The following is a 12932-nucleotide window of genomic DNA, read 5'->3' on the forward strand; positions in this document are numbered from 1 at the left end:
GCCACTTTGGCCATTTGTGCATGACTCACGACCAGACCCAAACTTCCACATGACATCGTTCCTGTGTCAGCACCTGCACTTGTACATGCATGATGAATCTCATAATTTATTAGCTAAACCGCACCAATAATTTAAAATTTGTAAATAAATACACACACCATATAATGCATTTTGTGCTCTGTTACAAGTCCACTTTATGATATCCATTTGTTGAAACCTGCGCTCCCCCTCCCCCCACCACCTTGAAAGCAAATCCCTAGTCTCATCCAGGAAATTCCACAAATTTGCACATATAGTGAATAGCAAAGCTATAAAAGAAGGCTGTAAGATGTATAACAAAATTATCTCCTACAGATACCTGCAAAAATAAATTTAGGGAACTAAACACATTAACAGTAGTATCGCTACACTTTTATGAAACAATTATTTATGTAAAAAGTAAGCATGCCTTCTATGCAACAGTTTGCAAAAACTACATAAAGCTAACAGAAAACATGTCTGTTTTCAAAAATATACGATAATGGCACTTGATTAAAACTTGTCCATACAGTGTTAAAGAATACCTTCAAGCTGAAAATTAATGTACTATTTCATACACAACTGTACACATATTTAAATTTTTTTAGAACACATAAAGGGACTTAGCCTCTGGTAATTGTGTATACATAGTACTGTTTTTAGATGCTTATATTTTAGAGGCTATTTTTGAATAAATCAGTCATTTTATTGATATATACATGTAGTTGTATAATTGTGAAACTTGTAATTGTGTAATTTGTGAAACTTCATGTAAACATAATATGCCCAACACCATTGTTCAGAATGGTCAAAGGACATAAATTAATAAATATTGTGAAAAAGTGTGTAAAGTATATTTTCTGAAGGATACAGCATATAAATCTCTACTGCAGAAGGCAGAATAACTACCTACAGCAGTAAATAACTAATAAAAACACGTTAGTGGAAAAACATGAAAAACCATATCCAAAGATTTGTGTTTGAAACTGTACGGAAAAAACGAGGGTAAGAAATAGAAGAGGCTAAAGGAACTGTAATAATGAAATAGCTAAAACTAAACAGGAAACGAAAGAAGCATATTTAACCTATTTACATACCTGTGAAGAATCAGATCTGGTAATTTACTATTCCAAAAACAATGTAGCTAAAAATATAATGACAGAAGCTGGAAAATGATCATGGAAAGGTTTCATGAGTAATACTGTAGATAACATTAATCAAAGATGGAAAATGGCCTACAAAGTGCTTGTAATGAAACATATTGACAAAGGAATGGATCACACATTCCAGAAGCTTGTGCTTTGATGAAAATGTACAAAAACTACATGAGGCCAAAGATATCAAGATAACAGAACAAGCTTATAATGAAGATTTACTTACTCGAAGAAGTGCTTTGAAAAGCAAAAATCCTAGGTGCGAACAGGAGCAAGTAGAATTAGTGCTGAATATATTTATATCAATGCTGAATATTAATATGCTGCATTTACATAATTTGTGATGGTTATGGAAAAAGTCTTAACCGAATGCAAGAATGCCACTTTTATATCTTTCTTGAAAAAGAAAATTCAGTTGAATTCAGAAATTATAGACTAGTAGTCTGATAAAGCATATGAGGTATATACCATAAGCAAAAAGATCTTGGAAGACTCGAGATGGGACAAATATCATACATAATTGCTGAAAGTGAAGCTGATCACGAAATGACAGTGATCTAAATGACAAAAGCAAAGCAATAAGTGACCTAAAAAATCCAGAGAATGTAGCTCAGGTAAATATCTTTGCCATTAACATTCTAGATATGTATAATTTGATGGAAATATCAAATGTAAAAAATGAATTGTTGATACGAACTGAAACCTCAGGAAGGCAACCAGCAGATTCTAAAATTTGACTTTAATAGAAACAACACATTCTCTGAGAAATTGTTTCATCAGTTATGGGCCCAAAAAAGTTATAAATGAAAGATAAACTGAGTAATTAAATAGTGAAACGAATAATAAATAATATATTTATTCTTTAATGCAATCTAAATAAAGATCTAGTTATTAACATTAGCTCAGAAAGGTGATAATTTATTCAGGAACACACGTTTTTAATAACTTGCAAGTGGGAATAAAATGTTTAGCTACAAATAAGTTTCAGCTGAAGAAGTGCCTAAAGCTTTTATTGGTGACCAATTTCTTCTGTTCCACTGACGAATTTCTCAGTAGAATTGATTGATGTGCATATTATTAATAATACCAAATAATGTGAGTGATATGTAATTTCTGCAAATATGCAATTCAGTAATATGGTCAATGTAATTAAATGTTATAAACTCATTTTCAGTTTCACAATGTCTGACTACAAACCCTAAACCAGTCGTATGCACCTCATTGCATTATACATTCATGTGCTTTGTACAAGTTTTTCATTACCTCTTCTTTAATTTTTTTTACTTATTCCACTTTCATTATGATCATTTCCGTAGGATCTGTGAAAGGAACATTGGCACATCACCTTTTTTGTAATTATGTAATATGTATTTATGTTTTACCAATTGCTTCACACACTTGAGCATCTACTCCCTATTGATCTATTTAATAGAATGTATATTTAATCTGATATAACAGCAGAACCCTTGTTCACAACAGACCCATCACTGTTGGCAGTACCATCTCCACAAGCAAACCAGTCTACAAAGGCAGAAGTAAAAACCTCTTGAACAGCATTCAGCTAGTAAGGAAATATATCATTATCACTAATGTAGAGACTTAACTACACGAAAGCAGTAGAGGCAGTGCCCTAGACTCCCTGAAGACAAGCCGTTCCCTGTTGCCCAAAATAAAATAAAAATTTAAAAAACTTAAAATTAAAGGCAAATTAGAAAATATAAAAACAAATGCCTACATCCACACAAGTTTATAAGTCACTGTGCATTATGATCAAGAATGCTGCATAGTGCCATTAACAGTACATGCACTGGTAAGAAAAATGTACAAGTGGAATGAAGACAAATAGGCAATATTTTTAAAAGGCATAATGTGATGTTAATCAGAATAGGGAATCATCCTAGCTACGATCTGGCCTGAACATGAGGAAATCCGCTAGCGTGATCGATTTTGATAGAAGGCAAATTTTTATGGATTAGCACCTGGGAATGAGCGTTTAGGAAATGATGAACCTGGTCGACTCCTCACGTGCTACTGTCATGGGCACCTATAGCAAGTAGATGAGGGATGGTGAAACCACCAATAGGCTACAAGGCGTTGGCTATAGATACCTGACCACAGAACATGGATGCCAGAAGCCTGCCTTTTCTGTAAACCAAAATAGCTGACGAGCTATGTCAGAGATGACTACAGAATAGGGTGCCAGTAATGTGACAACTATTTCGAAGTGAACTATTGTTGAACATGGGGCTCCACAGCAGACCCAGCACTACTATCAGTTACGATTGGGTAGCCATAGGACCATCGAGACTGGGCCATGCATCAATGGAAACATAGAAGAGAGAAGATATTGTGTGAATTCATGGAAATATTAATGAAATGAATTATATGACCAGTGGAATGTCTCCAGGTGGTTATGTTGTAGTTGGTGTGATTGCCTTGGGACAAACTTCATTTAATTCATGTTTTCATCTCCCTTTTGTAGATACTGGTAAGTTAACTTGAAAGGGTACAGTACCGCCCAACATTGAAAATAGGTACGAAATTCTTGTCAGAACAACACATTTTTTTGTGTAAAAGTAACTGAATTTCAATTAATACAGCGAAGCCGGATACCAGTGTGGGAAAGAATGACAATTTATTTATTTAATTGATCACATGTGCACTCCCTCAAAATAAATCCCTACATCCAGTTTGGTGAGATCTGTGAAAGGAATGAATGTATGGTCGTCTGCTAACCACAGATAGTGAATCGGAATATATGATCATCTTTGAGTCGATCCTTTGGCTACCTTGGTGAGACCAAAGAGATGGAAGTTACCAGAGCTTTGAGCGTCTGAAATGTGGCTGACCAATAAGGTAGCAGGGTGCTTCTCCCACTTCGAGAGAGGTGCGAGAGAATCGGAATACGGCCATGTTTCAGGCACTCTGCCGCTGAACCTTCTGCTGTAAAGACCGGTTTTTTTTGTTGTGCTCCGTGATGAAAGAGTGGAGGCATGGTATGGATGTGGAATATTTAAGAGTAGTTAGAATTAATAATTTCTCTTTCACAGGACCTTTTGTGGGGAAAATTACAAAGTGAGGCAGGTAATTTTAAGGGGATTGTAGTAAACCAACGGTCACAAAGAGCCCACGTGTAGTTATAAGTTGAGATACTTCCGTGAGCTTAAGCTGAAATATTTAAGAATTAATAGCGTGTGTACATTAAGCTGAAATATTTAAGAAATAGCGTGTGTATCATAAGTTGAAGTATTTAAGAAATATCATTCCGTGTGACGCTGAAGTTAAACTCTGAGAGAGAATCAAGGTGAGTCGGCCGTTTTTCCAGCAACGCCACTTGGCTTGCATTGCACAGGAAGACGTGCATTTATCTCCAGAGTTCACAGTAGGAAAGTAGAATTACAAAGTGGGGCAGTGTCGTGTGAAACTGGGATAAATATTGATTGAAGTGGGAAAGCGGAAAAGTGATGAAGTTGAAACCGTTCTTTGTGTAATATTTCATATTGTTGTGTTGTGTATGTCTTGTAATTTGGGTATGTGTGTTTTGCATGGGAGTAGCAAGGTAGTTTCGAAAGATTTGTGGGTATGCCTGTTCCTTCTGTATCGCTCGATCTGGAGGAAAGTTTCGTGAGGATTATTGTGAGAGGCGAAGTGTGAGGTATAATAAAAGATCCACCATCCGATCCAGGGAGTGCACTGTTGCGGTAAATAGATTACGAGACCATAGTATAGAGATTCACTAACGTAAAGCCATGCCCGCTGGGCGGAATTTCTCATGTGATTTTGTTGTAGGTTGTAGAATTTGTGTGTTTAGGAATAAATCAAATAGTGAAAAGAAAGAGATTGGTGGCCTTTTTCATTAAATTGTATGTTATCGTAATGTCCCGAATTTATATAAAAGCCGTTAAATCAAAGACAAAAGGTAAATGTGGTATTGCCAGTGCGTAGTGTACAGTCAGAGTTCTATAAATCACTGATAGTCAGATGCGTGTTTCCGTTGCGTATTATTCATACAGGAGGATAATTTGTAACTAAATAGTAAGATACGAGAATTCATGTTGCTCGATAAATTAAGGAAGAATCCACTCGCTTGGCAAACCACTCATCTTGCAGGCCTGACTGCTTGATGCCACAGTATGAGAAAGGCAAGTGGGTGCCTCTCTTAATTTCCCTTATCAATTGCCTCCAATCTTTCCTTATTTGCTTCCAATCTCTCCTTAGTCTCCCTATCCATTGCTTCCAATCTCTCCTTAGCCTCCCTATCTCTCTCCTTATTCTCCCTATCTCTCTCCTTATTATCTCTATTGATTGCTTCTAATCTTTCGTTAGTTGCTTCAAATCTTTCCTTAGTCTCCCTACTCATCGCTTGTAAAAACTGCAGTATCACATCGTTATTTCCTACTTTCGACGCGCTCACCTCGTTCGCCTGAGAAACCGTAGCTTCGCTAAGGGTAGCTGCACTTTCACCGCACACCTGGCCTAGTCTCGGCTCGCCCGCGTCGTCGGGAAAAGCCCGCGTTTGTGGACAAAGCCCACCGCATAAAGGTTCCCCTTGCAGCGGTCCACTGAACAATACAGCCCGTTCGGAGCGTTTGTCTTTCTCGCTCATTAACCCATGGTCAACAGCTACTTCCTGCTGCACTGCTACGTCCACCCCAGAATCGCTATTCTCCATGGTGGCTACACTTTTCGACTGCGACCTAGTTACTACGGACATTACGCAAAAAAAAAATTATGAAACGACCTTCCAGCCTTGTGCGATATAGCAATTAATTACACAAAATAAAATAAAAGATCCTCACCAATCCAGAAAGAATTTGCAAACAGAAAAAATTTTACTTCTTAGCGCTATCACAATACATTCCATAAAAAAAATCTTAACAGCAAACCCTAACAACAAAATATCCTAACAAAAACGATCCTGGCAAAGGAATCCTGGCAACAAATTAAATATACTGGTAACAAAATTATCGTGGCAAAAAACGGAATCCTGGCAGGGTCGAAATTAAGAGAGGCACCCACTTGCCTTTCTCATACTGTGGCATCAAGCAGTCAGGCCTGCAAGATGAGTGGTTTGCCAAGCGAGTGGATTCTTCCTTAATTTATCGAGCAACATGAATTCTCGTATCTTACTATTTAGTTACAAATTATCCTCCTGTATGAATAATACGCAACGGAAACACGCATCTGACTATCAGTGATTTATAGAACTCTGACTGTACACTACGCACTGGCAATACCACATTTACCTTTTGTCTTTGATTTAACGGCTTTTATATAAATTCGGGACATTACGATAACATACAATTTAATGAAAAAGGCCACCAATCTCTTTCTTTTCACTATTTGATTTATTCCTAAACACACAAATTCTACAACCTACAACAAAATCACATGAGAAATTCCGCCCAGCGGGCATGGCTTTACGTTAGTGAATCTCTATACTATGGTCTCGTAATCTATTTACCGCAACAGTGCACTCCCTGGATCGGATGGTGGATCTTTTATTATACCTCACACTTCGCCTCTCACAATAATCCTCACGAAACTTTCCTCCAGATCGAGCGATACAGAAGGAACAGGCATACCCACAAATCTTTCGAAACTACCTTGCTACTCCCATGCAAAACACACATACCCAAATTACAAGACATACACAACACAACAATATGAAATATTACACAAAGAACGGTTTCAACTTCATCACTTTTCCGCTTTCCCACTTCAATCAATATTTATCCCAGTTTCACACGACACTGCCCCACTTTGTAATTCTACTTTCCTACTGTGAACTCTGGAGATAAATGCACGTCTTCCTGTGCAATGCAAGCCAAGTGGCGTTGCTGGAAAAACGGCCGACTCACCTTGATTCTCTCTCAGAGTTTAACTTCAGCGTCACACGGAATGATATTTCTTAAATACTTCAACTTATGATACACACGCTATTTCTTAAATATTTCAGCTTATTGTACACACGCTATTAATTCTTAAATATTTCAGCTTAATGTACACACGCTATTAATTCTTAAATATTTCAGCTTAAGCTCACGGAAGTATCTCAACTTATAACTACACGTGGGCTCTTTGTGACCGTTGGTTTACTACAATCCCCTTAAAATTACCTGCCTCACTTTGTAATTTTCCCCACAAAAGGTCCTGTGAAAGAGAAATTATTAATTCTAACTACTCTTAAATATTCCACATCCATACCATGCCTCCACTCTTTCATCACGGAGCACAACAAAAAAAACCGGTCTTTACAGCAGAAGGTTCAGCGGCAGAGTGCCTGAAACATGGCCGTATTCCGATTCTCTCGCACCTCTCTCGAAGTGGGAGAAGCACCCTGCTACCTTATTGGTCAGCCACATTTCAGACGCTCAAAGCTCTGGTAACTTCCATCTCTTTGGTCTCACCAAGGTAGCCAAAGGATCGACTCAAAGATGATCATATATTCCGATTCACTATCTGTGGTTAGCAGACGACCATACATTCATTCCTTTCACAGATCTCACCAAACTGGATGTAGGGATTTACTTTGTGGGAGTGCACATGTGATCAATTAAATAAATAAATTGTCATTCTTTCCCACACTGGTATCCGGCTTCGCTGTATTAATTGAAATTCAGTTACTTTTACACAAAAAAATGTGTTGTTCTGACAAGAATTTCGTACCTATTTTCAATGTTGGGCGGTACTGTACCCTTTCAAACTATGTTGTTACCACATTCCACTTCCACTGACAGCTCTTACCACACTGAATTGACAAGCTTTCAGTAACATGGCGCAAGACATGCAGCTCTCAGGGGCGTCAAGTAACTGAGCACACAGTTTCCATTTTACACAGATACACTAGATTATTAAGGAAATTTGCCAATACTGAATTTTCCAAGAGCTCGCCGTTGTAACAACATGTAGCTCAAAAGTATGAAAATATGTCAAAATCGTTCACAAAATGAGGAGAAAAGCAAAGAAACAACGCATGGATAAGTTTTTCCTTGATATCAGCATGACTGTGAATCAACCAACAGAAAAGGAAGACTCAAAAATCAACGTTATCGTCTTTGATAATGATAGCAGCTGAAGAAATGAATTAAAATTTGTGTAACGGCCAGGACTTGAACCTGGGTTTTCTGTTTACTAGGCACATGAGGTATACAGTACACCAATGTAGCAGTGTAGATAACACACTTCTACCCACACCTTCAGCCCATTCAATGGGCTGAATGTGTCAACTGAAGTCTGGGTTAGGGATGGCGTTGGACTAGGGTATACCATGCAGCTGTGTTAGCGATACTGCATCGTCGATATAATGATTAGCACTCTGCCTAGTAAACAGGAAACCCAGATTCAAGTTCAGCTGGGGCACAAATTTTAATTTATTTCTTCAACTTCTATCACTGTCAAAGATAAAGTTGAGGCTCATATGTCTCAAGGAAAATTTAATTCCATCAGATCATCATTATTATATCCACATGTAAGCATCAACTTTTTCCTGCAACAAATGTGCATTTTGTTAACGCTAAACAGATAAGCTGCTACTATGTTGGATGTAGTTAATCAGTTTAAATTAAATTTCTTATATACCAAAGAGTTACCTGTGGTAAAATTAAGGTGGTTGTGAGTCCATTCAGCTAACCTTAATTAAAGAGCACTATAACTTCATACGTTTCCTAGATCATATATTTGGCATTTCATACAGTGTATGTGAGACTGTGGATAAGGGTTCAGAACAGTTCGTGAATATGAGGTCAGACTTAATGCCCACACTGGGAGTTTCATTTCCAGTCACGGAATCACATTTCTTTATATCAGAAATACACTAACAACAATGAATTTACGAGTAGAAACGAGATTTAATTTAACTGATGTAAAAGAGAGAAAATGTATGACTTCCTGTCATCATCTATCAAAATCGGATTGTCAGTAAAGTGCATTGATACAATAACTAATCCTAGTGGTATTCTGATGTGCCTGTTGTAAGTTATTCAGGTTTGTCTTAATGTTAGTTTGTCTGCACAGCTCCGAGGTGCAACTGCTCCAGTCGAAATACTGAACCAGTGACATCTTTAGATACTTTGACGTTTATGTAGGTCTTATACATTCCAAATCCTAGACTTGATGTTAGAATATTTACTTGAAAAGTAATTAATTCTCAAAGTGATGTGAGGATATTAACCAGAGGAACAAAAGAAACCACAGATTGATGGGCTCAAGAGATACTGGCAGGATATCAAAGTGAGCCAATGAACGAGATACAGACATTGAAAGTGAGTCAAATTTTTGACATGTTGTCCCTGAGGACTCAATTCGAAATATAAAAAAAAGACTTGTTGTGGAAATGGGATCCAATATTTTTTAAAAACGTAGATCTGACCACAGTTTTATAGTTTCTCTTATAAAGACTTGCATGTGTGCTTCAATGACCTAATCTTATATGATAATATGGAATATACAATCTAAGGAGATTACAGTAGAAAAACGAAAGCAGAAACGTAACAGTAACTGTTGAATGGAGGAAATGAGTAGATTAAATGCCAAATCCTGGCAACAATAAGTGGATGTTATGGTAATTAGTACAGGAAGGTGACAGAATTTTAACCAAAAGAGGGAAGTGTGAAACTTAGTAATACATGGTTCCTAGTTGTGAAGAGGTACTTTATACATAACCAGTCATCCTCGACAATATTGACAACTGACAATTGTCAAATTGCGTTTGAAATTTAGGAAAAAGTGATTTGTCACCTATGTAGTGAGGTGTGTGTGTCAAATATTAGACCCAGTTAGTAATTAGCTACACTATGAATTGGACACACATCCAAGTTACAATCCCTCCTGAAGGTGTAATCCTCTGATGAGAACGAAACAGTAGCTTATTCAGTTACCATTCCATAATAGCCAAAGAACGTTAATAAGTCAAAAAGAGATCACAGCACGCAATTTAATTGGTTGTAGTTATCGTTTGGCCATTTTACTAAATGGTAATGTTGTAGCAAGTGATAGACTATCCCACAAAAAATGAATTCATATGCTGATAACCTCATAATTACTGATTAACATCAACATAGTGATAACAAAAATATTTAAGCTTAATTTCCAGTCATAAATGCTATTGTTCAAATATTTCAAAAATGGCTCTGAGCACTATGAGACTTAACATCTGTGGTGATCAGTCCCTTAGAACTTAGAACTATTTAAACCTAACTAACCTAAGGACATCACACACATTCATGCCCAAAGCAGGATTCGAACCTGTGACTGTAGCGGTCACACAGATCCAGACCAAAGCGCATAGAACTGCACAGCCACACCGGCTGGCAAATACTTAAAATGAATGCAGATGTTTAATAACAAAGAGATGTGATGCCACAGATGCCCTCAATAGTTCTGAATGAAGAAACTGAGAAAAAATTGTGAACTGTGAATACAGTTGGAACCCAGTGTTATTTCTGCAAACACAAGTATTCCATACCATTAAAAGTCAAAGAACGCTCAGTAATTAATTCATGAATGGTATTACTATTTCTACTCTTTTATCTTCCTAAATAGAAATAATAATACCCTTAAACATAAGAATCAGACATAGATACCATTAAAACCAATGGCAATATCCAGAGATAAGGCAGGAATATTCTAGCTTAGTATAGCTGTGAGTACATGTTGTATGATGCCCATTTATTTGCCAATTAGTAATACATGGGAAAGTGATTCTGTTTGGTTAGTTCGGCAATGCAAACTGAACTCACAGAATATTTTTGGTCGTGAAAGCTGATTCTCTGTTATCTGAAGAAATACGAATTGTAAACATGAGTAAGAAACGGTCAAAATGTCAGACTCACATTCTTGTGAACACTCTTGAGTCGAGTGGCCCTTGTGACAAATATCAAGGACTTTGTTGAAAACAAGAGAATTGATATTGTCACATTTAGAGAAAAGATTAATGAAATAAATTTGAAAGAAACATGTATCACAACACTCAAGCTAGAACTCAGTCAGATAAGCAATGAAATAATGTTGTTCTGCCAGTAAGATACATGTTATGTGTCAGAACAAAAAATGGTAAAAAGAGTGCCAATTTTCAATGCACAAACTTTTACATGCAAATTGTGGGAAGAACTGAGGCGCAAACATGTCACACTTAAAAAGAAACAAGATGATATTATGTCTAGCACAGATAATAGATGCTAGAAAGTGTTGGTGGTTTGTACATGAAGCATAAATCTTACGTAATGTACATTACAGTATGTGGAAGAAGGTAGTTACAAGACATTTCAGGATGAACTAAAATACAGGCAAAGGAATTTATGTGATTCATAACATTAGAATTCCAGTTATTATAATTTTAGATAATTAAGCTGCAACTTTGAACTAGTAATTATTTTGTGTGAAGTATTACTTAAAAGCTATAAAATAGCAAATTAACATTCCAGAGAATCCTTTACAGTTTGAATTTCCAACTCTTTAAGGTGTATTTTGCTTAGAGACATGTTCACACATGTAACTAAAGTGATGTCGTTTTTCATGACATATTGCAGTTGCACCTAAGATACATGTGTGAGCATGTATTTCGGTTGCATCATTGCAGTCGTGTCACTTTCTGCCATATTGATAGTACTAAGCGACACTGTTACCCTTCCACCACCTGTGATAAGCACTGCACTACTGCTCAGTGGTAGTAACATTTGGAAATACCAACATTCTGTCCTAGTTTTGTGGAATAATTGTTGCTGTGGTTGGTTCGATTGAAATGTTTTCATTTTCTCACTGAAAAAAGTCGAAATTGTGGTCAAGTTTTCCAGAACTAGTATGTGTGCGTGTGCGTGTGTGTGTGTGTGTGTGTGTGTGTGTGTGTGTGTGTGTGTGTGTGTGTGTGTTTTTTTGTCCTCCCATTCACACGTAATACCTATAAAAATGATTATTCTGCAATCTGGAAAGATTTTTAAATGAATAAATGAATAATATATATATATAGAACTAAAAGTCAAGCCTTATGAAGAATTTGGATTGAGAGGCCAAGCACTATAGAAATTGTTAATTGTATGTGGTAAATAGTTCCTATGACATGATGTGAGAGTTGCAAAAGTAGAACTTAGAAGTATTCAAGAAGCCTACATTAACAAATGTAATGATAGTTTTAAATCTTGGATGTGAGATGCACCTGCAGATGAGAATTCTTGGGCTATGAGGCCATTTTGCTCAAAGTGCAAAGCTTAAAATATCCAAAAAGAAACAAACAAAAGTACTTAGTTATAGAAAGATGCAGGTTTATTCTATATCAAGACGGTACTAAGACCAGCCAAACATTGAGAAACACGTATTCAGGAATACATGTAAATGAAAAATTCAACAGATTAATTACTATCTTCAAATTAAAATTTCAGGAGACGTTTCCTAAAATAGTAATTCCATTATGAAATCAGCTAGAAGAAACTGGTTAACAAAAGATATCAGAAAATCCTTCAAAACTCAAGTATCTCAGCTCTGTTAAAAATAATGAGGGTGACTCAGCCTTCTAAGAGTATTTCTCAGATACAGGACTCACAGGAAATTGCTGCAGGATACACATAGAATCAAAGATGATAAGTGCATACGGAATTAAACAAAAAAAAACAAAGAAATGTTAAATACAGTTAAACAAGAAACTTGTAGCATGAAACCAAAACATATAAATATATTCAAATAAAGAGGTTTAACATATAACCTGAAGGTCATGAGCAACCTTGCAAAGAACTACTTCAACAACATAGAAAGAGAACTAAGAAAAGC

This window comes from Schistocerca americana, chromosome 5 (genome assembly GCF_021461395.2).
Source record: "Schistocerca americana isolate TAMUIC-IGC-003095 chromosome 5, iqSchAmer2.1, whole genome shotgun sequence".
NCBI classification, from domain to species: domain Eukaryota; kingdom Metazoa; phylum Arthropoda; class Insecta; order Orthoptera; family Acrididae; genus Schistocerca; species Schistocerca americana.